The sequence below is a fragment of the Pholcus phalangioides genome, unplaced genomic scaffold (genome assembly GCF_987345545.1).
Source record: "Pholcus phalangioides strain wild (caught in Gottingen) unplaced genomic scaffold, Ppha-v1.0 ptg000012l_1, whole genome shotgun sequence".
Classification (NCBI taxonomy): domain Eukaryota; kingdom Metazoa; phylum Arthropoda; class Arachnida; order Araneae; family Pholcidae; genus Pholcus; species Pholcus phalangioides.
Window position 1 is genome coordinate 4,120,839 of NW_028301605.1, and position 26,695 is coordinate 4,147,533.

A 26,695-nucleotide genomic window follows, 5' to 3' on the forward strand; every position below is an offset into this window, starting at 1 on the left:
GGGGTTTAAATGTTGCTTACGTCATCAACCACCCTTCATAAAAATATGAAATATTCTTAATGACATCGTAGTCGGTGCGCCAAAATGATGAAAAACCTTTGGAACCCTTTCGAAGAACTTTCGCTAGTTTATGGGCAACTGACTAACATTCCCCTTATTGATATGTCCCCTACAGAGCCACTTTAGTGATATCTAAATGTTTCACGGATCCAAGTGCTCTGGACCTGTGCCACGCATCATTCAAATGATCCGTAATTATGCCGCGGATCGCTTTAAGTAATCTGGGAATGTGCTGCGGGGTGACTTGAGTGAAGTAGAGCCACACTGGGGGCAGTTTAAGTGCTCTAAAAACTGTGCCACATGTCACTCAAGAAACCTCTAAATACGCCACGGATCGCTTAAGTGTTCTAGAACCGTGCCGTGGGTCGCTTAAATGATCTGAAAATGTGCCATGGGCCGCTTAAATTATCTGGAATTGTACCATGGGGTCACCTAAGCGATCTATAAATGTTCCCCTTAGTTCATTTTCACAAAATTGGGTTTGAAGGGTGCAGGCCACATCAGATAACCCTACGGATCACGTTTGGTCCGCGGGCCAAGGGTTTACTATATGTGTTTTGGAGGTTGGGTCGCAATAAATTTTATAAAAATGAAATTTTGAGTTCTTACAGCCTAGCATTGAAATTAACAGAAATTGATTATAAGATTATACATATAAAGGAATTTTCTTTCGGAATTTTAATTTAAAAAAAACAACTTTTTGATCGTCTGGGGGGGGGACACGAACCCCCCCTAGGACTTCCTCCCTCGTGTCTCTGATTCCACCAATATGTGTTAGAAAGTGGGGGGGGGGGAACAGAGATGACGAAATTTTGCTGACGGGGGGGGGGGGGCAGGGGATCAAAAATGGCTAAAAATTTGTTGGCGTAATACTTGAACGGTCCCTTACTCTTAATCATACGTTGTTCGAATGACGTCACTGTGACTCTAGGGGATTATGGGATTTTTAATTTCATTCTTGGCTTGTATTGCCGTTCAAAATATTAATATTTACATTTTATTTTAGTGACCCATAATAATTTGTGCATATTTAAATGAGTATAACTTTTGCGCTTTTAATTATTTCTCATTAAATATTAATTATTAGTACCTTTAAATAATTGCTATATTATGAAAGAAAATAGACTGAAATTTCTAGTTTAGAAAACTGTTGAGATGTATATATTTCAAGTATTTTTAAAAAAATCATGAAAAGTGCCAAAAAAACCCTCGGTATATAACTTTTTGAGATTGACCCTCTCCGATTTTTTCCTTGTTAGAAATGAGCAAGTTTCTACACATTATAAGGGTAATTTTTCCAACTGGAAGTATGTCTCAAGGATCAACGGTTCACTAGTACAATCCTACAAGGGTAATTATGAAATCACCCTGTATATAGCATTATTAATTTCTTTTTGTGTTGAAAATATGAACCAGTGCTCAAAGAGGCGAAATTACTGCTTTAAATATGAAAACTTAGGATCCATAATCCGGAATTGTCTAGATCCCGAGTAGTCTGGATTTGAAAGGTCCTACTGTATATCTTTGTAACTGAAACAGAAATGACGTCTTCTCTCCCCGACAGGAATGAAATTTACGTGTTGTGCGAGGTCTGTCAAGAGTTAGGGGGCGCGATATAATACCACGCCAGTGCTCCCCCTAGCTGTGAGCTAGCTATCTTCAACTATCAAGGAAACATATTTTCTGGATTCTTTGCCGAGGTGAACTCTGAAAGAAAATTGATCTGGTTTCCGCCGTGACTCGAACCCAGGCCATCTTACATTCCGAGCAAGCAATGGTACAATCTGCACCAGAGGTCTTCAACCTTTTTCCAGTCTTGAGCACTGCCTGTACCCATCATCAAATGAAGAGCACCCTTGCAGCAAATTTAACATACGAATGCATGAAATGACGATGGTTTCACACCTTGAATGCAATTCCTCTAAGGTTGTTCAATCAGAAAGTAGATCGAGTACTTGCGAGCACTCTGGGTACTTCAGGGAGAAACGGGTTGAAGATGCCTGATCTGCACTATTGGACACACGACCCTGACTTTTCTTTCCGAGTTCACCTCTGCAAAAAAGCCAGAAAATATATTTCCTTAATATATTAGGCCGAGAGAAAGGCGTCTATGTCTACCGTCTCCACTGGAGGCCATCTGCGGAAGTTGAGGAGCTATTGCATCTACTTCACCACCTCACGCCACAGTGCTTGAAATAGGGAGGGACAGTCATGTCTCTAGTGGTGTATATGGTAGCATGCTTTCCCGGAATGAAAAAGGGCCTGGGTTCGAGTCCCGGCCGAAACCAGACGGTTTGTGTTTCCGAGTCCATCTTGGCAAAAAATGTAGAAAACAACTGTTTCTTTGATATATTGGGCTGAGGAAAAAACCGTATATCTTCAACCAAACAGTGACGCACTAAGAAAAAATAGTTGAATCTCTACGAAGCATTGCAAGCAGTTACAGAATATTGTACGTAGGTATGCAGTCTTATGAAAGATTATGCGGAAATTCCCGCCAGTGTAGAGGGTGTGAAAGTATCCCCTTCCCCCCGGTGCTCTTTTAAAACGGCCTTAGAGACCGTTTTTGCGCATTGTACCCGTTTCCACTTATTAAGAATGCTGAAGAATATTAATATCCGCTTATTAAGAAAGCTGAGCGCTGAAGATGTCTAAGGATGGTATTCGCTGGCATGGTTTGAACTATAGTCGGTGAATACCATTCTAAGAGACGCATTCAAAGAGCTTTCACGCAACTGACGTACTTTAACCACTTCACGCATAAGGTTTTGGCAAGAAATTTAGATTAACTCTATCTGACGTACCGGCGATGAATCTGGTAACGTTGCGCTAACCTAACCGCGCGTTAGGAAAGGAAAGAATTATGTACAAGTATGTATAATATATATATATATGCTACCTGCTACCTCCGGCTTCGCTCGCTTGGATTTTGTGATCTACTCGGCGATGTAGTTTCTCTCTCCCATATAACATTTAAATGCCTCATGAACCCTTTGGTGGATGAATTTCCATAAATCCTGTCTTGCTGGGTATCGGCATTATGAAATACTAACTACATTTCATACCTATGGGTTCAGCGATTTCGACTTAGTAATGATTGCTCCATATTAACTTTGAAAAACACACCCTCCTCCCATTAGGGGTTGGAAAAACCTAGAACTCCTTAATATATGAAGGCGTCTTAGAAAAACCCTTCTTAGTTGGTCTTTACGTCATGAAATAGAATTTCTGACCAAATTTCAGCGATTTCGGGTTTTCTCGGCTGTCAATCCCCTAATGACCACCTAAGGTGGGCGAATTTCGGAAAAAACTTTCTTAATTGGTCTTTGTCATGAAACAAAACTTCTGACTAAATTGTATGAATATAGCTTCAGTGCAGGGGTGGGAAGTGACTAAGTCCATTTCGGAGCAGCTTTAGAGCAGCAAAATTCAGGATTCTGAGCAGTTTTGGAGCAGCAAAATATAGGATTCGAAGCAGATATTTATAAATTGGAGCAGCGAAATTAATATTTTCGTTAACCCACACCCCTTTTCAAAATAAAACAACTGCACTGTCTTTTGTTATCAAACATCTTTTCATCAGCTTGTTTTTCAGGCTTTTGGCACCTTATTTGAAAGAGCACCAGTATATTTAAGATGATTTTTGCTTACTGAAGGCACTATTTGCTGTCTGAAACAGCCGCCCTTCAAATGGGCTAAAAATTTTCTATATACGTTTTAAATTTGTTTTTACTCTGAAAGAAATTGTTGCAAAATGGGAGAGAATTTCGGAGGAATCCACACGATGTTTGGAGATTCAGCACTCGTTATTTGGCGATCTGACACTTTATTTGGCGATTTAATACTCGTTATTCGGCAACATTGACGATTTAACGCTTATGATTCGGCAAAGTTTCTAAATTAGCAATCGACGGGCATGCGCTTTTTACTCCCGGAATGAAATTTTTTTTTAACGAAACTTCGGGATTTGACGCAATGACGATCGACTATAGTAATTTCTGCTGCTTCCAGTGGCGACTTTTATTTAAAAACGGAAACTGACTCGCATTTGCGCTTTAAAGCTGAAAGACCATTGCAAACCATCTTCAGTTTCGCGATGGAAAGCACGATGATGGGGCGATAGTTGAAGTACAGTGGAATAAAACACGCTCTTTTCGGAAAGAATCGTTTCGCGGCAAGCAGGAACAAAAATTTTTTGACGTCCTTTCCGAAATTCTGGGCATACTGAAGCAAAATTCGCTATTTGGCACAGAAAAATACGAAAATACTCTATAGGAGCAGGATGGCGCAAGATGTTAGTTTTGGCGCAGAGTTCCCACCCTTGTCAGTGGTTTCGGCTTACCGTGATTTCTTTGTTACGTTTGAACCACCTTAGAAGAGTTCAATTTCGAAAAACTCCTTCTTAGTCTTTAAATCAGAGGTCTTCAACCTTTTTCTAGTCGCCTAAAGCCCAGAGAAGATTTAAATAGAATCGCCAGTTTTCAGTTGTTTAGTAAAACAATTATAACTTTTAAACAGGGTGGGTCTGGTTGATCGATCAATGTTAAATCACTTAAAAATTTTGATTGAATTAATTGACTCGATCAATCCGATTAAAATTTGAGTAAAAACTTTGTTATATGACTTGATTTATTTAATGAAACCGATTAAGGGTAACACAAATTACTGTACCAATATATAATATTTTCAATAAGTGGTCATATTTAAAAACATCTGAATCAATATTTCGATCAAATTTTTTGGCTATGCAAGTCCATTCAAAGCTAAATTGTGATCATTTCAGTTTGATGAGACTTTTAGAAGCAAGACCAGAATTGTCTCCACTATGCAGCGCCGTCTTAATGCATGGGCCCACCCGGCCTCATAAGGAAAGAGTTGAAATTTTATAGAATTTATCAGGTAGGGCTTCAGAAAAATAACTTGGCCCAGGTGCCCGTGATGCTCTTGAGACAGTGCTACCACTATGAACAGTAGTTTGCATTCTTGGAAAAATCAGTTCATCTCACTTACACCATTTGGGAAGAGTTTGAAGGGGGGAAAAGTAACATTATGATGGCAATCAGTGACTAACCTAAAATAAATCCATTTAAAAAATTAAAAAACCACAAGACTCAAATGAAGAAATTCCAGGTTTTAACAAAATATGTTCAGCATGCGAGTATTAAATTGCTTCAAATGGCAACTTTAATTTCTACAAAATTAGGCTATATAGTATCACTTGTATTACTTATAAACTCAATTATACAGTTAATTTTGGTTAAACATGATCTTTACAATTACCAAACATGTTCTTTACAATATTTTACATTCTGATGTGTCAAGCAACAAATGTTCATCACTCACAATGAAGCATAATGAACGAAAATAATATAATAGTTATGATTGTACAAAGCCACATTATTACTCTTTCAAATGATGCCTAACATGCAGAGATCATGAAATAATATAATGGATTTTTTAATCCATTATATTATTTCATGATATAAATAAATATTAAAGTTTGAAATTACGACCTAAAAAATGTAGTTTTTCACTTCCTTTCTGCCACATGTATAAGGTAATTAAAATAGTTTACACAGATGGTTTTCTTCTCTATTGTTCCAGTATAGGCAGGGTAATAAGATTTTCCTGAAACTGGGATGAGAATAAAAAGATTTAGTAACAAGTAAAATAACTAGATTAGAAGAAAAATACACAATGTTAATTTTTACAGCTTGTAAAGAATGAAATCCTAGTTTCAAGATAGGAGCCCTGTCAGCTTCAAGGCACTGACATAGAAATATTGTTGGAAGGGAGGGCAGGGCTGCTGGATGTGTTACATATACAATGAAACCTGTCTACAATGATAGTGTAGGGACCTAGAAAAAAAGTAGTTATAAACAGGTTATCATTGTAGACAGTTTGAGCATTTGCGATATTTCCTATTGAATAAGGATTTCGCTGAGACAAAAGGAAACATCGTTATATGCAGTTTTATCATTATAGACAGTATCCTTATACATAGATGTCCCTGTATATTATGATTAAGGCACATCTGCACATTAGACATGTTTTGTATTGCATATTCATGAATTATTGGGAAACTCAGCCCACTAGAAAATATATTCCTAAGGTTTTTGGTGCTTATGCTAGACATAATGTATGCAAGATGAAGTTTTATTGATGCATGCACAGAAATTTGCAGAACAATAATCAAACTTGGATTGAAAAAAATATCATTAAAAAGGTCAAAAAAAATTAAACACTTAAAAAAAAGTTGAATTATATTGAGCCTAGGAAGGAAATGGTGACGGTAATAAGCCGAAGAGCCAAAAAAACTGGTATAGGCATCAGAGTACGGCGCTGCGGTCTGCAACGTCTATATAACACAGCAAGTGTCTGGCATAGTTATTAGATCAGTTACTGCTGCTACAATGGCAGATTATCGAGATTTAAGTGAGTTTGAACGTGGTGTTACAGTCCGCGCATGAGAGATGGGACACAGCATTTCCGAGGTAGCGATGAAATTTGGATTTTCACGTACGACCATTTCACGAGTGTACCGTGAATATCGTGAATCCGGTAAAACATGTAATCTAAGACATAGCTCATAAAGATCATGCAAGAACAGGACCAACGACGACTGACGAGAATCATTAAATGTGACAGACATGCAACCCTTCCGCAAATTGCTGCAGATTTCAATGCTGGGCCATCAACAAGTGTCAGCGTGCGAACCATTCAATGAAACATCATCGATACGGGCTTTTGGAGCCGAAGGCCCACTCGTGTACCCTTGATGACTGCACGACATAAAGCTTTATGCCTCGCCCCGACATTGGGCTGTTGAGGACTGGAAACACGTTGCCTGGTCTGACAAGTCTCTGTCCCAATTGCTTCGAGATGACGGACATGTACGGGTATGGAGACAACCTCATGAATCCATGGACCCTACATTTCAACAGGGGACTGTTCAAGCTGGTGGAGGCTCTGTGATGGTATGGGCGTGCGTGTGCAGTTGGCGTGATATGATACGTGTAGATACGACTCTGACAGGTGACAGGTACGTAAGCATCCTGTCTGATCACCTGCACCCACATTCATGTCCATTGTGCATTCCGACGGACTTGGACAATTTCAGCAGGACAATGCGACACCGCACACGTCCAGAATTGCTACAAAGTGGCTCCAGGAACACTCTTCTGACTTTGACACTTCCGCTGGCCACCTAAATCCCCAGACATGAACATTATTGAACATATCTGGGATGCCTTGCAACGTGCTGTTCAGAAGAGATCTCCACCCCCTCTTACTCCTACGAATTTATGGACAGCCCTGCAGGATCCATGGTGTCAATTACCTCCAGCACTACTTCAGACATTAGTCGAGTCCATGCCACATCGTGTTGCTGCACTTCTGCGGGTTCGCAGGGCCCCTACACGATATTAGGCAGGTGTACCAGTTTTTTTTACTCTTCAGTGTATTAGTGTTTGGTGTGTAAAATTAATAACGATAAGCATCTATAATCACATAACTAACATTTGCTGGCAATGTCATTTTCTCCAGAAAACTGCAGATCCTTGCAACGGCTGTCGAGGTTTTAGTTTTCCCTTTTAATCCTATCAGATTTTCATACAGCCAACATGGAAAAAACTCCTTTGGATGCACAGCAAATTCCTATAAATAAAAAGTCAATACATCAAAATTTTTTGTTACACAAACATGCAAAAAAAATCTGCAGAAATTAATTGAAGTGAATTAATTTATATGGCTCAAACTAATAATATAAATAGCCCACCAAAAAAAAAAGACCAAGGTGTCAGAAACCAACTAACTTCTGAGCTGGTTAGAGTTTATGCATTGACTCCAATGTATATTCTGTGATAAAACAAATTAAGGGTTGAGATCAATGATTTCCCAAATTGTGGAAATTAATTATCATAACTGTTGAAAAAAATTTGCAGATATGTTGAGAGAACGAGAAAAGAAAAGAATTTCCTAAACTCCACATACATTGGCAGTTGTTCTAAGCAAGCAGTTCTTGCAATAAGACCCATAACAGATATTTACACTGCTGTGTTTTTCTATACCACAGTTATGAAACTTCAATTTAACTTCAACTGAACCACTTCATGTACTACAGTTCAGCAAGAAACTTGGATTATATCTACAGACCTGCCAACCTTGAAAATGAAAAGTCCCGTAATTTTCTCACAAAAGTCCTGCAACCATAACATAATTTCCAGTGCGTAATCCGAGGAATAGAAGTCAGGTAAAGAATTGTAAAATTACCAAAATATGTGTATATTTTTAAGATAATAAGTAAGTGTTTTAAATAAATAAATAAATAACAGACTGTGCACAGATGAAACATTTAGAAGCAGCAAAATTTTCTCTGAAAATCACAAACACTTTACTCAAATTTCTTAAGATTTCATTAAAGGGGGGAATAAAATTAATTCATGATAGATTACAGGGCATTTTTTATTCTCAAAGTAGCGAAATGCTAATGCGAAACTTATTGCAGTAAAATATGCACTTTTGCATGTTTGAAATATTTATACAAATACGCCACCACAACAGGCAAAATGCCCAACGAGGTGGCTGATAAAAAGATGCCCATAAAAATATGGATGTTATATATTTCAAAAATACAGCAATCCAATTAAAAATGCATTTTAAAAAATTATTAACAATATATACACGTGATAAAATATTACACAATGCCCATAAAGAATACTTATAGTTGTCTTATTCTAAGTATGGATAGTTTCTCGATTTACCCCAACATGTTTATCGTATTTCTTTTTAAACGTGTCAATTGTGTTACAATTTACTACCTCCGGGGGTAAGCTATTCCATTTATTAACAACCCTATTAGAGAAAAATTCCCTGCGACACCATAACGTTGCATTGTCCCTCACCAATCGATACTGGTGTCCCCTTGTAAAAGCAGTCGATTGGCGGTGTACTAAAAGTTCATGGTCCATCCTATCCCTCCCATTGAAAATTTTGAACACTTCGATCATATCTCCTCGACACCTGCGTTCATCCAATGTAAACATATTCAAAAAATGAAGTCTCTCTTCATAACTCAAGCTCCGTGTGCCAATAAGGACACGCGTAGCTCTTCTCTGCACCCCTTCAACCAAGTCTATGTCCCTCTGTAGGTATGGTCTCCAAAACCTTACTGCATACTCCAGTCCAGGACGAACTAAGCCTCGAAAAAGCGGAAGAATGACTTTAGGAGAACGCAAAGAGACTTTTTTGAAAATGAGACCAAGCATTCTATTCACTTTTTTGACCACTACTGAACAATGTTATGAAAATCTAAGTCGCTCGTCAATGAGAATTCCCAAATCGGTGATCCTGGTTGCATTCGGGATAGTGGCACCATTCAACTCGTAAGAGAACCGTGGTTTGTTTGAACCAAAATGAGCGACCATGCACTTATCAATGCTAAATGTCATGTTCCATTCATTTGCCCATGCTGCAATCCTGTTTAGACTGGTCTGGAGCGACTCCGTATCGCTTTGATTCCCGATTACCCCCATTAGCTTCACATCATCTGCGAACTTGCTAGTAATCCCATCGATCTCGTGTAAACGCTTCAAGAGTTTACCATGTTGGACCCCATCGAATGCCTTCTGGAAATCAAGATAAACAACATCTACATTTTTTATCTTACCCAAAGCCTTAGTCACGTGGTCATAGAAGCAAAGGAGGTTATTTACACATGACTTCCCCTTCCTGAACCCATGCTGATTATCCGACAATACATTATTCTCGTCTATCCACTTCATAAACTGCCTTTTGATGATAATTTCCAAATTTTTTGAGAGGGAGCTCGTCAAACTCACTGGACGATAATTGGACACCGCTTCTCTACTACCCTCCTTAAATATCAGAACAACATTAGCAAGTTTCCAATCCCTTGGGACGATACCCTCAGCAACACTACTCCTGTATATCTGTGCGACTGGACCCAACAATTCATTAGCACATTCCCTGAGGACCCTGGGATAGATATCCTCTGGTCCTGGTGCTTTGCTTGCACGTACATTTCTTAGAAGATTTAGGACCTCTGCGTCTTCTACTTGAATATTGTTGAGGGTTTTATTACCCCATGCAACACCAGTATATCGAACATCATTATCTCCATTAAAAACTGACGCGAAAAAGTCATTGAAAGCATTACACATGATTACATTGCTCTCTAACCTAGAGCCTCCTATCGAGAGGGGGGCCAACCGTCCCCTTACATCCATTATTGATGTATCGAAAAAATGATTTTGGGTCAGAGCCAATGTTATCTGCCAACCTAGATTCAACTTCCTTTTTACTATCCCTTATCGCTTTTTTCAACAGTCTTCTTTTATCAGTAAACAATGATAGGTCACCTCGTCCACTTTTATACTCTGAATGCTCTTTTCTTTTCAAGATAAAGGTTCCGCACGCTATCCGTGAACCATAGAGGGTGCGATGTACAAACACGCTTTTTTCGAACAAAGGGTATGACGTCGTGCAAAACAGAGGACAGCTTCGTACTAAAATTCTACCCATTGACTTAGCACCCCTACTGATTCCAACCGGTCTTTGAAAAATTCTCTCTCCGCTAACCTTCCTCTCAAAACATCAAAGTTAGTTCTCCGAAAACAAGGAACCAGTCTTTTGTTATCAACCTTACCCAAGGAAAAGTTAGTGAAATCTGACTATACGATGATCACTAGAAGAAAACTCTTCCCCCACTGAAACATGTTCAACTAGATCCTCAGAACTAGTAAGAACTAAATCCAAAATAGCAGTACCCCTAGTGGCTTCTGATACATGCTGATACAAAAAATTTTCGAGCACCAACTTAAGAAAGTCTCTTTCATACTGATCTCTAGATGAAAGGTTCTCCCAATCAATACCTGGGTGATTGAAATCCCCTAGTATGAGAACCCTCTTACGCTTACACATGTAGGAAATTTCATCATGCAATTTGGCGATGTAGTTTGGATCCCTATTCGGTGGATTGTAACAAACCCCAACAATAAGTTTATGACGTCTTTTGTTCTCAAGCTCAACCCATATAGTTTCAATATCACTTCTCTGCACATTACACTCTCTAGCCTTCAAACGGGATTTCAACACTCCACCCCCTTTCCTATCAGATCTATTTCTCAAAAAAGTATTGTATCCCGAGATGTGTAAGAAAGATTCATCCCCATCGTTTGCCCAAGATTCTGTAATGGCTATAAGATCCAGGCCCTCCACAACTATCATAGTTTCTAAAAAATCCCATAATTTATGGGTATAAAATATTTATTCTAGAGCTCTACAACATTAAATATGATCAGACATGCCAACTTTTGGAATCCAGAAATATGGAGATTCGTCCAGGGGTGGGGGTCCTTCCCCACAGACCGGATAAAAAAAATTGTTTTTTTCTAAAATAAATTGAGAAAAAGTGCCCTCCCCCCTCAGCAGGTCTTGTGTAGCCCCTGAGCAGAATATAATCATCTTGGATGCTATTAGTGATGGATAATCTTAGGCATATGAAGTCATTGATGTCACGACATCCTGAAAGCTCAGGGAACATCTAAAAAAAATCTGATCTAAATGAAATCGAAAAAATGTTTCTGCCAAATCCGATTTTCTGCTAAAATCTAGAGAAATTTGTGACAAATCCAGAGATCCAAAGGAAAGGCAAAATATCTGGAGTCTTCGACCTAAATTCAGAGTTGACCGGTCTGCTATCTATTTAATGAATCAGCAATAAATATAATAAACTTGTTCTAACCTAACCACATGTTGGAAAATTGTGGCAGGGAGAAATAATATAAAAGGAAAAAGCATAATATATAATGGGGAGATAAAAAAAAGAATTTAAGGAAAAACCATCTTACATGCATATAATAGAAAAATACATTATATGTAGGGGGTGGGAGGAAATCTATTATAACAGGGTTGCTATGAAGCTTTGCGATTGTGTAGACAGAGGAAAGAAAACACACAGGACTTGTTTGAATTTACATCACTAGAGTTTGGATGTAATATTACGCCAGTGGTCATACAGGTTAAGAGAAGGTGTTAACAATGCCTAAAATAAATGTATAAATGTACTAACGTGACAAAACTTCATCCATAGAAAAGAGGTCTGTCATAAAGAAGTTAGCAATTGCAACTGATTTCTGAATTGACAGGAAATAAAAATATGGAAGAGAAGAAGGAATTTTTCCCACTTGATGAGTTGGAAATTAAGGAAAATTCAAACAGAACAATCCGGTAGCTTTATTTTGCAAGCTGCAACTTAGGGAGTTGCAGTAGACTTACACGCAAGCTTTCAACACATTCTGATTACAACATTTGGAAAAGAAAGAGACAAAATTTATCCACTGAGCATCCAGAAATTCAAGTTTGGTAGTCAATCCAAGTGGGATCCCTGGCAGGGTTCCCAGCTAAATCTGCTCAATCTTTACCCTGACTCTCCTTACCAAATTCAAATATTTCCCAGACCAAAAGCGCATACACTGTCACATACATATATAATTTGAAAACATCCAATATAACTCTAAATTATATCATTTCTAGGTAATATACCATTGAAGAGCACATTACAAACAGAATGCTAATACTTTTGAATACATGATAATGCTCGAGATAACGATAAATCCCTCTACAATGGTATTTTTTAAAATATTGTTTGGAACAGCCTGTAATGTTAAACTTCTCTCGATACAACGCGATATCCTTTACTATGATAAACCCCTCTATAACAATATTTTTTAGAGGATTTTGAAACCGTTACAACTTTTATTATTTTTCGCTTGAAATATCTTTCAGTATAATTTTGTAACTCATGTCACATGTTTCAGTTCTTCTGAGGATGTCTAGTAATATTGGTGTTGGGCATTGCTCATTTTGGTGTGATACACCAAATTATATTGCCATAAACACTTATATAGGAGCAATACACATATAACTGAATTTCTTTTATCAGCTAATCAATTAAAATACTTTTGCAGCAAACAAATACTTAAAAACACATTTTTTGGTGATACTGAAAATGTCAATTTAGAAAAGTTACCCACATCAGCATAAATTTGATGACGTGATGATAATTTTGACTCTGTCGATTTAAAGATAATTCCTCTAGAAAAATATATTTCTTGGTTCAGTATCGTTACGTATATCAAGGTTTCACTGTATCTCTTATGTAGAACTTGAAATACCAGATCACCCAATTAATTCCTCAATCTGTATTATCCGGGATCTGTTCTTTATAGCAAGTACTGTACACATTCTTTCATCACATTTCTTTTACTTGTTGTTCTACTAAATCTCGGAAGAAAGTATCCTCAAAGCCAAAACTTCCGCATACTTTACCTATTCAGTAAAGATCATAAACTATATTTGTCTTGTTTACCCTGTCACCCAAGGAGCAAATTTTTAAATTGCCCTCACCAGCTAGCAGCAACCGTATAGCATTAGCCTTTGTCATCCTACTTACAAATGTTTCCAATGTATGATAGTGCCATATATTAACAGAAAATCAGATTTGAAAAGGTATTTATGCTGATATACAAAGATCATAAGGTTATACAAAAAGAACGACCAGCTCTGAATGCACTAAGAAGGAAAACAATGCACAAGAAATTGTTTTCTTAAACTCTTATCTACCAGGAAGTGGCTCCGGACGCCGACAATATACAGAGATGGCTGCAGAATAGGGGTGATTTTTATATATTATTTCTATGGAGCCTATTATCCGTTCCAAGGAAAACTGACCGGGGAATAGGGGTGGCCGCCTAGGAGAGTTTTACTGCATACACTCTGTAGGTATGGTCTCCAGGGTTTGGAAAATTCTTTCCGTCTCTCTTCTCACAATATATTATATATTATTCTTTTTTTCCAGGAGTCCTCCAAAGTGCAGAGTCTGTAAACTCTCTTTGACAATGCACAGCAAATTATGAAGACATGTAAGGTTTTTAAGAATGACGCTCTTTCGAGACCACTTTCAAAAGTACAGTTTGAAATACGTGAATTACAAGGTTCAATGTCAAAGTGAACTAGATGGTTTAACTGTGCTGTCCTTGTTTACATTTTATATTGTTCAATGCAAGCGTCATCCTTTTCTACAAAGGAAGCACATTCATTTCTAGCTCTTTGCCGAACTTTTTAAACACAGTTTATGCCTCTGAATGTCCTAAAAATACAGAAGACAACTGGGTAGCTTCAGAATCACCAAACCTAGAATATGCCTATGTATGAAACTGCTTTGTAATGCAAACTGCTGTTTCACCTATACACAAAATGTGCACAATAATTTTGAATGATGAATGTTACTGTCCAAGACCATGAGATTGTAAATAAAAAATTATTTTTTTCCCATCTACAGAAGTTTTTAATGAGTACTCTACTCAAATATAACCTGGAAAACAAAAGTTCAATAAAAAACTATTTTTCATACAAAAAATACTCAGTTTCCAAGAAATTCTTCTTAGAAAAGCTAGCATCATCATTGTTATTACCTTATCTGCAAAAACAAATGTTGCATAATCTTCATTTTTCATCATTTCGGTAAGAAACCTAGAGATGCATGTCAGGACCTCAAAACTCATCTTCATAAATATTTCTTTCGAATTTCACGTATTCTATTCTTGCCTAAGATTCATTGAAAAAAAAGTTAATTAAGTTACTTCGCAAAGCATAGATAAATGCATATTATTTTTTGGCGAGGAAAATTCAACATTTCTTTGCTGGGAATCAAACCGCCCGTCCCCTTGCATCCCAGACAATTGCACATGAAAACAAGCACAAATATTTTTCTTCCTCAGTTGGTTTATTCCAAAGGACAGTTTGACTCCCTGCAGAGGCATATGTAATTTTACTCACCAAAGGGAAAAAATTAATTCCTGAGTGTTATCAACTATACTTTGCAAGAATAGCGTAGTGGAATTATAAGTACTTTAGTTCATTTCACACTTTTAAATTAAACGTTTCAACAAAACAAATTTTTCTAACAAGCTTATAACTCACAGCAAGGGCTTTTGTTCTTGAATAAGAATATGGTACACAAATGAACATTATGCACCTTGTGGAGTACAACACTGCAGAAAATGTCATTAAAATAATGTGAAATTCATAAACTTCATTGACTGAATATATACATATATATATATATATATATAAATGTTCAAGAACAAATGATAAAATTTAGAAATTTATTTTTGAAAATGGTATAAATCGACAGTATTTAATGTACACACTTCATTCTTTGTGACTTTTCATTATTTCTGTACTTGTTTCTCTGTGTACAAAAATTTTAAACATTGAAGGTTTTGTTTAGTAGATATCTACATTTATATCTGGAATGGCCAAGAGTAGTCATTTTGAGTGATATATGTAAACTGTATATGTGTGGGAGTTGAGAGAGATGTAAACTTTTGCTTTTAGATTTATCCCTATTTCTCATTTCCTAATGCCACACACAATACAACATATATTCAGGAGTAACATATCATTGAGAAAAAAATAAATGAAATAATGTACTATTTCTTTTGCATTGTGTTACTGGGGAATCTAAAATGTCTATTGGCAGGAACTGTATGCATCTACAATCAAAACCAGGCCCGTCATTTGGGGGGGGGGGGGTCCTGGCTTTTGAAAATACACTAAAAATGGTATATATACATACAAATATATATACATAATTATAAATACATTGAGTACATGTTCTTTGCCCCCTGGAAAAAGTTGAAATGACGGTCCTGATCAAAACACTTATCTTATTTAGCTATAGCTTCTGTTATCAAAGTTGAGGAATCTTTTTTTTTTATTGTTCACCTGGCAAGCCCAGTTCTTTTGGTTTGACTCTTCATGCCATCATCTGCTTTGAAAGCTTCCAAGGAAACCGGTTCTTTCACAGCGTGTAGAAACGGTTCTTAGAAAAAGGATGTATTAGAACGAAATAGTTCAATGTTATCAGTGCTGAATGATATTTTGGACAATAATTCAGAGTCTGAGGAGGCTTATGATGCAAACTGACAACAAAAATTATGATTTTCAGCTATATTTAAACGAAAGAGAAAGTAGTGACTGGTCTGAATCAGGTTAATACGGATGAAGATAGATGTATTTTTTTTTAATTATATATTCTTTATAAATTAATTTGAAGTATGAAATTTTAATAGTGCCCCCCCCCCAGCTTTTCCTTGATGGCGCAAATTTACGGTGGCATAATAGTATGTTATCCATAGCAGGCAAGAACTAAATAAAGTGAATAAGAAAGACTGATGTACATATAAAAAGGTGTAAATCATCGAAATGGAACAATGTACGATGTGATGTAAATTATCTTTTTTTCCATGGTAAATCTTGTCCACAGTTGCACTCTAAATTTTCATATAGTTGGAAAGTCATTTTAAGGACACCCTGTATGCTTAAGAAAAGATAAATTTCTTCAAAATTAACAAATTAACCATGTGGGATAATGCTTGTTGTTTTTTTAATTGTATACAGGATACAATTGAATCCTGTTTTAACAAGTATATTTATAACAAAAATCTCATTGCAACAAAGACTTTTCTAATCTTTAAATAGTTTACATAGGAACAATGTATTGCAAATTCTGATATTAGGAAATGAAAAATTCATTATAACAAATTCAAAAAGAAGTTTCTGAAAATCACAAAAGATTGAAGACTGCTCTGAAAATGATCTCATAAAATCAGTTTCATAGAATTAACTCGCTGAACTGTTGGGGAAGAAGGGTTGTTCTTTTATGGCTCGTGGAGGTGCGGGAAGATATTTTAACCAATATGGTGTGTGAAAAGGAAATAAAATCTGTGCTAAGCTTTAGGAATGTTTCTTATGTTTCAAAACAAGTGGCCTTGAAAGAAAAAGTTTTCTATGAAACAAAAAACTGAAGATTATTTCTGAAGCTGATGCTGCAGTAAATAAAACGAATGTGTACTAAACTTTAAACTTATTTTAAAATATGGCATACCTCAATCTACTCTTTCAACATTTTTTACAAATTGGAATTGCAAATTTAAACAGCAGTTATAGGATCCCATAGAAAAAAAGACTAGACTTTCAAATTTTCAAGATATACATGTCTTTATAGGACATTCGTTCAAGACATTTTCCAGAACCACAGTTTCAGGACATTTATTATCAAAATGTGCCAGTCAACAGCCTCCTCATACAAGAAAAACTTTGGAATTTTTGCATGTGTTTGAGCATGCGTATACTTAAGAGGAATTTGTTGTTTCCTCGACTACAACAATAATTGTACGGAAAAGAAGAAAAAAATTACAGATTATTTACCTCAAATATCTTAAATAAAACTCATCCAAAAGAGAAAAAAAATACAAGGCCTTATTTTGAGTTGCTTTGAATTATTTTTAAAATTTGACTTAATTCTTTTTCTTATCTACAACATAAATATAGTCAAACCTCGTTAATGAGTTACTCTTGGAAGAGCAAAAATATGACTTAGTAAGCGGGGAGACACGTTAAACGGAGTAAGCCATAGTTTGGGCATGGGGGTGAAGAGTCTGTGTAATTAACATATAGGTGAGAGGACAAGGATTAAAAATGTTTTTAAATTATATAATTTATATGTAGTGGGAGTTATTTTACATACCGTTCCATTCCAATCTTCAATCATATCTTGTATTTTTTCATAGTTTGGAAAAAGTATGATGATTCCGCCATCTATTTCTGCACTAATTCTAACAATGCAATGTCCATAACCTTTTAAAATATTTTTTTTTTTAGAAATAAAATAGAACAGTACAGGGATTCATTGTATGGATAACACAATAAAATGATCACAAAGTTTCACTGAAAATCCATAGGTGTAAGGTATAAAAAATTGAAAATGTTTTTGGTTTATTTGAAGCAGAAACCAGGGTTGATGAAAACACTGTTAAACTTACTTTTCATACAATATAACAATGCAAATAATACAAAGACCTTTACTAATGGGGAAGTGGGGGAAAACCGGGCACCAAATGTTTGAGTCCAAACTATTTTGAAACTTGAAATTAAACAAAAATGTCATACGGTTTTAATAGATATTCAACTACTTGAATATAAGCTATTTTTTCTGTTCAAATATTTTTCTTTAATTTTTTTTTCTCAAAAAGGAACAAATACCTAATTCTGCCCCACTCTTCCTTAATTCTTAACTTTAGGCTTAACTCCAGGATCAGCTTAGAGAAAAATGCTATATTGTCACGTCAACACTACAATGAAGTAACTTGGTTTTAGATTTTCTGAGGAAAACACATTTAAACACTTCATGAAATATATATTTAACATTACATAGAAACAAACAATAACTTCACTTAGACTTCTGTTAAAAATTAGTTACAGCATATCAAAGTGCATCATAAGACTTGATTTTTTCTACCTGCCTAAAAATTGCAAATTTTCAAGTTACCTAGTTATAGTATTAAAGCAACAAATATCTTACTGACATATTTAATCCAAAATCATGCTTTTTGAAGGGGATGCAAGAACAAATAGAGCAAATCCAGAAACGCTGTACTTATAATAGAGCAGACTATTTTTAATATTAGGAAATTCAGCTATTAGGGTGTTTTATTATTTTTACTTCCATCTTCAGAATTCAACACTCTTGATATAAATGAAAAAAAAAATTATACTTTGAAGTTTGTCCACAAATAACTTATTTCATTTATGGATTAATTCTAATGTATTATTTACAAGATTTTTTCGCAACAGTCTTTTTTTTCAGGATAGTTGATTGAATCGGTAAGAAAACAGTACTAGTCTGAAATTCTCAATTCAAGATAATTAAATTTTGAATTTCAAAATTTTGCTATTAACTTAATTTAAAAAATTAAAGGGAAGCTGGAATGAAATATCATATATTAACAATTTTTAGATATACATTTATCGAACCGATTTAATAATATACAGTAAAACCTCCTCTAACGGCCACACACACACCTCTGAACTGTCACATTTTGTTGGAACCGAATATATCCCATAGACATAAAATCATAAGTAACCTCTGATCAACAGCCACTTGTGACATAAAATAAGGACAAAAAGTAAGCATATTTCGATGAGAAAAAATAATTTTCAAGCTGATTTTGAAGGATTTGTACCCGGGGGGGGGGAATACTTGACGAGATCATAGATGGCAATAGAAGACCTGTTGCCAGCACTTTAATCACGAGGGGGATTGCTTATTCTGCACTCCTTACTAAAAAGGATGGTTCCGTCCAAAAAACTGTGCTTGCAAATAAGATTAAAAATATCCAGATCATTAACTTTTTAAGAGGCATGTGTCAATCCTTTTTTATTTTTTAAACAAGAATGTATGTCAACGCGTATGTCTTGATATATCAAATTGGTCTTAGGAATGCCCTGGAAAGGAACTGAAAAAACAGAGTCTTGGTCCATATCAATTTTTCTCGCCAAGTTGTTTCTGTTGTGTTCTATTCTACCTCAGCAATACAAGCCTGAATTTTTGGACGTCATAATTGTGCTGCAGATTCATTAATCAATTACTATAATATTATCCAAATATAATCATACAGTTTTATATAGTCAATTACATAACTCTTGGAATCAGAATGGATTGTCATTTTGCATGTCATATACGAAGACTGCAAATTTCACTTGTTTTTTCCAGAAATAAAGTGACCACTCCCAATAAGGCCACTTCACAATAGCAGCCATATTTTCACATCCTGTTAATGATCGTTGTTGGTAGGTGTTGTTTTACTGTATATATATATAAAGTGGAATTTGGACTTGTACTGTTCTTCTCATTGATTCAATTCTTTTGCAAATTTCACTTAAATCATTGATTTATTGAGTCGGTTTGTAGATAGTTTTATACTTCAGTCGAGCATTTTACCAATATAGTAGTCAGATACTTTTTTTTATGGATAGAGACTTTTTTATAAGCTATTATTTTTGCATGGCTAGACTTCAGTATACTGTGCATCTTTTATATCTTGCCTACAATGTTAGTTTTGTTACCTGCCAGCATAACATTAAAATTAACCAACAAGGGCTTACTCATTATTGAGTCATCACACATCAATTTTTATTACATAAAATGAGTCAGATTATAGCTGTTCTTTTTCCTCTTGTGCTTATTTTTTTTTTTACACATTTAAATTTGTAAGCTCAACACAGAATACAAATACAAGGCCACAACAGTCAAAATGCTCAGCAAGGAGGCTGAGAAAAAATGCTCATAACTAATATGGATATTAAGACACCAATGAATAAGGCAAATACATGAAAATACAAAAAATCCTAATGCATTTCAACATCAATGGGCGTCGCCTTCAGAGAATGTTATCTTTAATCAATTATCTTTGAAGACGACGCCAATTGGTGTTGAAATGCATTAGGATTTTTTGTATTTTCATGTATTTGCCTTATTCGCTGGCGTCTCCTTAATATTCTTGGGCAAGTTTATAAACTCTTCCACTAATACGGATGTCACATATTTCTAAAATATAGCAGTGCAACTATAAAAACGAAGGACTATATACACATGATAAAATGTAACACAATGCCCGTAAAAATATTTTTGGTTGTCTTAACTAAGTATATAGATGGCTTCTCGATTCATCTCAACATGTTTATCATTGCTTTTTTAAACATATCAATTGTGTTAAAATATGCTACCCCTGGGGGTAAGCTATTCCATTCATTAGCAACTTCATTAGAGAAAAATTCCCTGTGATACCGTAACCTAGAATTGTCCCTTACTAAAAGATATTGGTGTCCCCTTGTCAAAGCAGTTGATTGACAGTGTATTAATAATTCATGATTCAACTTATCAATCCAATTGAAAATTTTGAAGACTTCAATCATATTCCCCAACACCTGTGTTCTTCCAATGCAAACATATTGAAAAAATCGAGTCTTTCATCATAGCTCAAGCTTTGTGTGCTGACAAGAGCATGCACAGCTTTTCTCTGCACTCCCTCAACCAAGTCTATATCCCTCTGTAGGTATGGTCTCCAAAACATTACAGCAAACTCCAGTGTGGAACAAACTAAGCTTCAGAAAAGCGGAAGAATGACTTTAAGAGAATAAAAATAGATGTTTTTGAAAAATGAAACTGAGCATTCCACTTGCAGAAGAAGGTCTTCAGAGATAGAATGGAAAAAGAAAGAGGTAAAATAGAAATTCTAAACACAAAAAAAATAAATCATATGAAATGACAAACTAATCACAAACAGAGAGATATAGATGGCTTTTTTCCCAGCCAGAGATATCAAGGAAACAGTTATTTTCCGGATATTATGCTGAGGTGAGCTCGGAAAGAAAAGTCATCACGTCTCCGCCGGGACTTGAGGAAAATAACTGTTTCCTTAATCACAAACAACCTACTGTTTGTAACCGAAACAAACTGAACAAGGTATAACAAATAAAAATTTAAAATCACAAAAAAATAATAATAATCAGGAATCTATTGATATTAGTTTTCAAACTTTTTTTTAATTTATACTCACCAGGATCATCATCATACCAATTCATATTGGTGGTCAGAGTCTTACCATCGTCAGACTTTGCAACTATCTATAAAAATATATAAATATGACAACAGAATTATTGGCTTTTGTGCTATTTTAAAATTGAATAAAGATTTAATGAATTGAAATATAAATGAAGTTCTTACAATGGGAAGGAATCTAGGGCTTTGTGCCCGTCGAAGACTGTTCATTTCTGGTTTGAAACTCAGCATCTTGGTTAAGATATCTTCTATTAGAAAATGCTGAGAATTCAAAAAGAAAAACAAAAAATTAAGTAACCAATGGTGCAAACTATCAAAAAGATTATAGAAACACATGGAATATCAAAACATGAGCATAATATAACATAGTAATACCCTAAATTATAAATTTCTGATGTAAGTTAAGATACCACTGTACCAGTAGCGTCTTCTCGTTACAATTAACTATAGAGTTTTAATAACAGAAATTACGTAAAAACAGAATTACTTAATGCATTATGAAATTTGATATGAAATTCATTCTACTTGTTAATACTTTTTCTCCTTATAACAGTACTAGAATGCCTATCCTAAAACTAGAAAGTAGGACAAAAGTATGATATTTTACCGAAAAGTAGGATGAGTGGGAGTCCCGATTATGATTCACCAATTTCAAACTCACTAGAGTTTGAGTTTTCAAAAGAAAATTTTAAAAATGTCATTTTATGTTAATCAATAAATCAGTATCTTCTATCGCTTACAATCTTTTTTTCTCAGTTCAAATACTAATTCGACACATGGAGAATCTGTAACCGAAATATCTGCTTCTCATAGCTGGTTCGTGAAAATTGGTGACACACTATGCAAATAAACAGATGCTATAAAACAAAAAAATAACAATTAAAACTAATTAATCATCAAATCATGATACACAAAGCAAGCATCACTGACGATGGTGAGGAATGCAAAGCAACTCTTTTTATCCCAGGAAAATTTCATACTGTCTTTGTCATGCTAGAAGCACAAATGCGCAAATCTTTACTTTTTGGGTTAATCAGCTGGTTGAATACTTTTTCATTTTGCTAAGCTTTGCTTGAAATGTGAATGTGTATCCATTTTGAAACATATTTTACCAAATATCCTAAAATCCATACATCGTATGAATCGCATAATTGCCCGTATCGTTGGAAATTCTGCACGATAACCCGTGACTCGCTCAGTGTGCAGAGAGACTTAGGCCCTCCTCACACGGGAAAACCAAAATTCAGCAACTGATAAGAGAAACTGTCTCCCGAAGACCAGTACGTATATCGCTGTAGACGCCCTCACACGAGGAAATTAGCGTCTTGGCGACAAAATATCGCACGCGACTCAGTCACTTGGCGACTGACATGCTAGTCGCCGCCAACTTTTGTTGAAGAAACTCGAAACTGCCTTTATAGCATTCCTTCATATTTTCGTCATGCGAGTTTGGACTCGTATTGAAAAACAATCCAGAGTATATATATCATAGCTGCCAACTTTTGAAAATGAAAATTCGGGAGATTTTCGCGCACACCCGTATTTTATGCTAAAACCACTCCCAAATAAATACAATAGGGATTTTTCCAAATAAAATAGGGATTTTCCAAACATAAAAGTTGAAGCGTAGGGAATAAAATCCCTACTCAAAAACTGAAGTCAAATTAAAATAGGGATTTTACACACATGGAAGTTAAACCCTTGGGAATAAAATTCCTACGCAAAAAACAAGTGAAATTGGAGGTCAAAACTTCAATGATGTAAAAGTAAATATTGTGTTCAATCAGAAACGCTGTGAACAAACATTCTCCGCGAATGACCCCAAAATCATCGGAAGATGAAGGAAAACACCGTCAATTTTTGAAGAACACTGACTTTTTGTGACACTTGCTTGATGTTTTTTTTTCACTTCACGACTGATGATGGCAGTCTTTCCATGACCGATGTTTATGTCCGTAACACAACTTGTACAAAAAGGAAAAGTCAGCCCTCTTTTGGAACGTTTGATGGAAGGAAATTCATCGGAATAAGTATCTTTAAAATTGATTAAATATGTTTTTGCTTATCATTATTCATGCTTTGTTATATCGCACGTACGTATCTTCAACAAAAGAAATTTTGACCACATGTGCATCACCATAATTTTCAATTATTATCCAGGACTATTGGCTGCTAAGCCATTTCCCTGCACGATAAGACAAACAGCTTTCTTGTTACCATCAGAGGGTTTGTAAAACTTCCTTAAAAAGGGAATTTCCCCATTTACGACGTGTGACGTCATTTCGAAAGGGAAAAAAAAGAGGCTTCATGCCCCACAAGAAATTCCTTAGGGATTGTTTTCATAAGCGGGGATTTTTTTAATGAAGTAGGGAATTTTTAGGGACAATTAGGGATTTTTGTGATTTTCGTAAAAATTCGGGAGATTTAAGAACTTTTCGGGAGATCGAGCGATGAAGATAAAATTCGGGAGATTCCCGAAAAATTCGGGAGACTTGGCAGCTATGATATATAATAAATTATCAGTTGAAAGGATATAATGAAATTTCTTCAGAATTTCAGTTCACAGGTAAATACACGATTTCTTTATTTAAATTGATATTATTTTGAAATTATAATGAAATCAGGGGTGTCGGAATTCCACAGTTTCGAAACGGTGGTGCTCGTCTTTAGTTTTCTATCGGAAAGTTTAATTTCTTAATGAATTCTGGGGTGCTCGGATCCATGCCACAAATTACCGTGGGTGCTTGAGCTTGCACCCCTGGCTCTGACGCCACTGAATGAAATGGTAAACCAGGACTGTCATTTCAAATTTTTTCAGGGTTTGGGGGGGGGGGGCAAAGAACATATACTCACTGTATGTACGTATATATACTATTTATAGTGTATTTTTAAAAGCCGGGGGGCAAGAGCCCCCTGATCCCCGTAGATGACGGGTCTGTGGTAAACACATGGGCCCACCCGGGTACTCCCCCGCTGGGGCGATTTCAAAAGAAGATGGAGCACCACAAAAATTATATCTGGTAAAAAATTTCAGGAATAACCAAATGAATTTGCCAAGTAGGATCTCAGAAAAAAAATACATGGCTGGGAGCCCCCATGTTGCTCTTAAGACAGCCCTGGATAAGAACCTGCAGAAAATTTCAAAATACTGTCTACTTTTACACGTACCTAAACAAGCACGTGTTCCATAGGGATGGTCCCTGATTTTCCCCCTCGCTTGGAATGTTTGTAATCTAGGTCATGTACACGCACATTTGTGTGTGGGAGTATTCGGGGAAACTCGTTCCCTGAAACATAAACAATTCATGTGTTGTTTGTCTTTAGTTTTGCCTATAGATTATTTTTTGCCTCTGGGAACCAGCTTTCGTCGTTTCATCTCATGAAACTACTTAAAATTCTGCGTGACAATATTTTAACTAATAAACAATAAAAATATATTAAATCCAACATATATAGGTACTGAAAGGCACATTTATAGGGGAAAAACTGACATTTTATTGCGAATTTTTTTTTTTCCGAATGAAACATGAAATTATACTAAAAAATTATCTAATTTTTTACCATTTTATTGTCATTACAAAATGATATCAATTTAAATAATGAAATTTTGTATTTACCTGCGAGCTGAAATTCTATAGCAATTTCACATATAATAATTATTTTTCTTATTTCTTTGTTTCGATTTTTCCTAACCTGGTTAACAAGATAGTACCGGAAGATAAGAAAGAAAACTAATAGACTGTGCTGTTTTTACTCAGTTTCCCGGGATTTGAATATTTTTTTAGTAGCGCCGTGTGAAAGAGAACGAGCAACTCGACTCGTTCTAGTCAACTCAACTCTCAAGTTGAAGCAACTCGAGCTCAATTTTAGTTTCCCCTTTCCCCGTGTGAGGAGGGCCTTAGGGAAAACAATTTCTATAGAGGAACATGGGTAGAGTAAACATTTAAACGTCATTCCCACATTTTTTCTCCCTAAGACACTGCATATTCATACTTATAGCATGAGGGGGGAACGATATAATTGCCATGAATAATCGCTCAAATTGGACACTTAAACAGTTTATTCAATAGATCCATGGCCCCCCCCCCCCCCATGGGAAGGGCTGACAGGCCTCTAGCCCTGGGGGCAGACACAACTCTCATCATTTCTTGCTTTTTCACGCTATAAATAAACTATAGAAAGGCCCGTGAAAAGTCTACGGGGGGGGGGAGGGAGGAACTCCCGCAAAAGATCCCAGCCAAAGGGTCCTGCTCCAGGACGTAGTGGGGGGGGGGTCCCATGATGATTTCCCCCTCGTATAATAAAAGTACACATTTCAACCCCTGAAAATTTTTTCGGTACAGGTGCTGTATAATCCATGTAACATTTCCCCGATAGTGCTGTCTGAACCAGGACTTGTCAGGGGAGCAGGTTTGTTCCAGTTTCTAATGGCAACGGGAAACTCAATACACGTCACGAGCGACATATAATTTCATTATAAAGTTATACAGCAAAGGGTTCTTAATTCAAGAAATTTTAAATAATTCATCACAGACACACCTTGCACACCCCCACAGCGCATCCTGGAATCCCAGTGAAAAGTTAACACAATATATTCCAACTTACTTTTTCCCGACTCGCGCGCTTTACTATCTGCGTTCTCTTCTCCCCTTATTTATACAGAGCTGGGAGCTGCAGAAGATTTTCTCCTGTATTTGTATGAACCCTGTCATTATTTTTGAGTAGGGTGACCATACGTCCCGTATTTCCCGGGACAGTACCAGTATTTTCTGCTATTTTGGTCGTCCCGAATTTTTTGCAAAAGTGTCCCGGTTTTTCCCGTATTTTACACAAAGCCTACTTGAATATTTACTCTTTATTGAAGTCAAAGATTGAAATTATTTTTCAACTCATAAATTATTTTATGATGATTACAAATGCAAATACAAATATAAACACAAATACAACGCCACAACAGGCAAATTGCCCAACGAGGTGACTGACTTAAGAACATCATGGATCCCCGAGCCATTTTTTGGAGGCCCTACCTACTACTGCTACCCCACACATGCACCCCGCCCACAACCCCCCCCCCCTCCCGCGGAACCCCCAACGAATCGGTACATGCGGGAATGTGCGTGTACGTGTAATGAAACCTGACGTGAAGTT

The 26,695-nt window shown here is 36.1% G+C and overlaps 1 long non-coding RNA gene across 1 annotated transcript; it reads right to left on the reverse strand.

Annotated features, from left to right (window-relative positions):
* Positions 1 to 5,208: 5,208 nt before the first annotated feature.
* Positions 5,209 to 26,205, reverse strand: LOC149079167 (uncharacterized). The gene is made up of 8 exons (XR_016193638.1): positions 26,153 to 26,205; positions 22,288 to 22,404; positions 21,713 to 21,808; positions 21,546 to 21,612; positions 17,675 to 17,784; positions 14,556 to 14,688; positions 7,579 to 7,716; positions 5,209 to 5,694 (listed from the first exon to the last, which is right to left on the reverse strand). It is a non-coding gene; the product is annotated as an uncharacterized LOC149079167 (long non-coding RNA).
* Between the last annotated feature and the right edge of the window lie 490 nt (positions 26,206 to 26,695).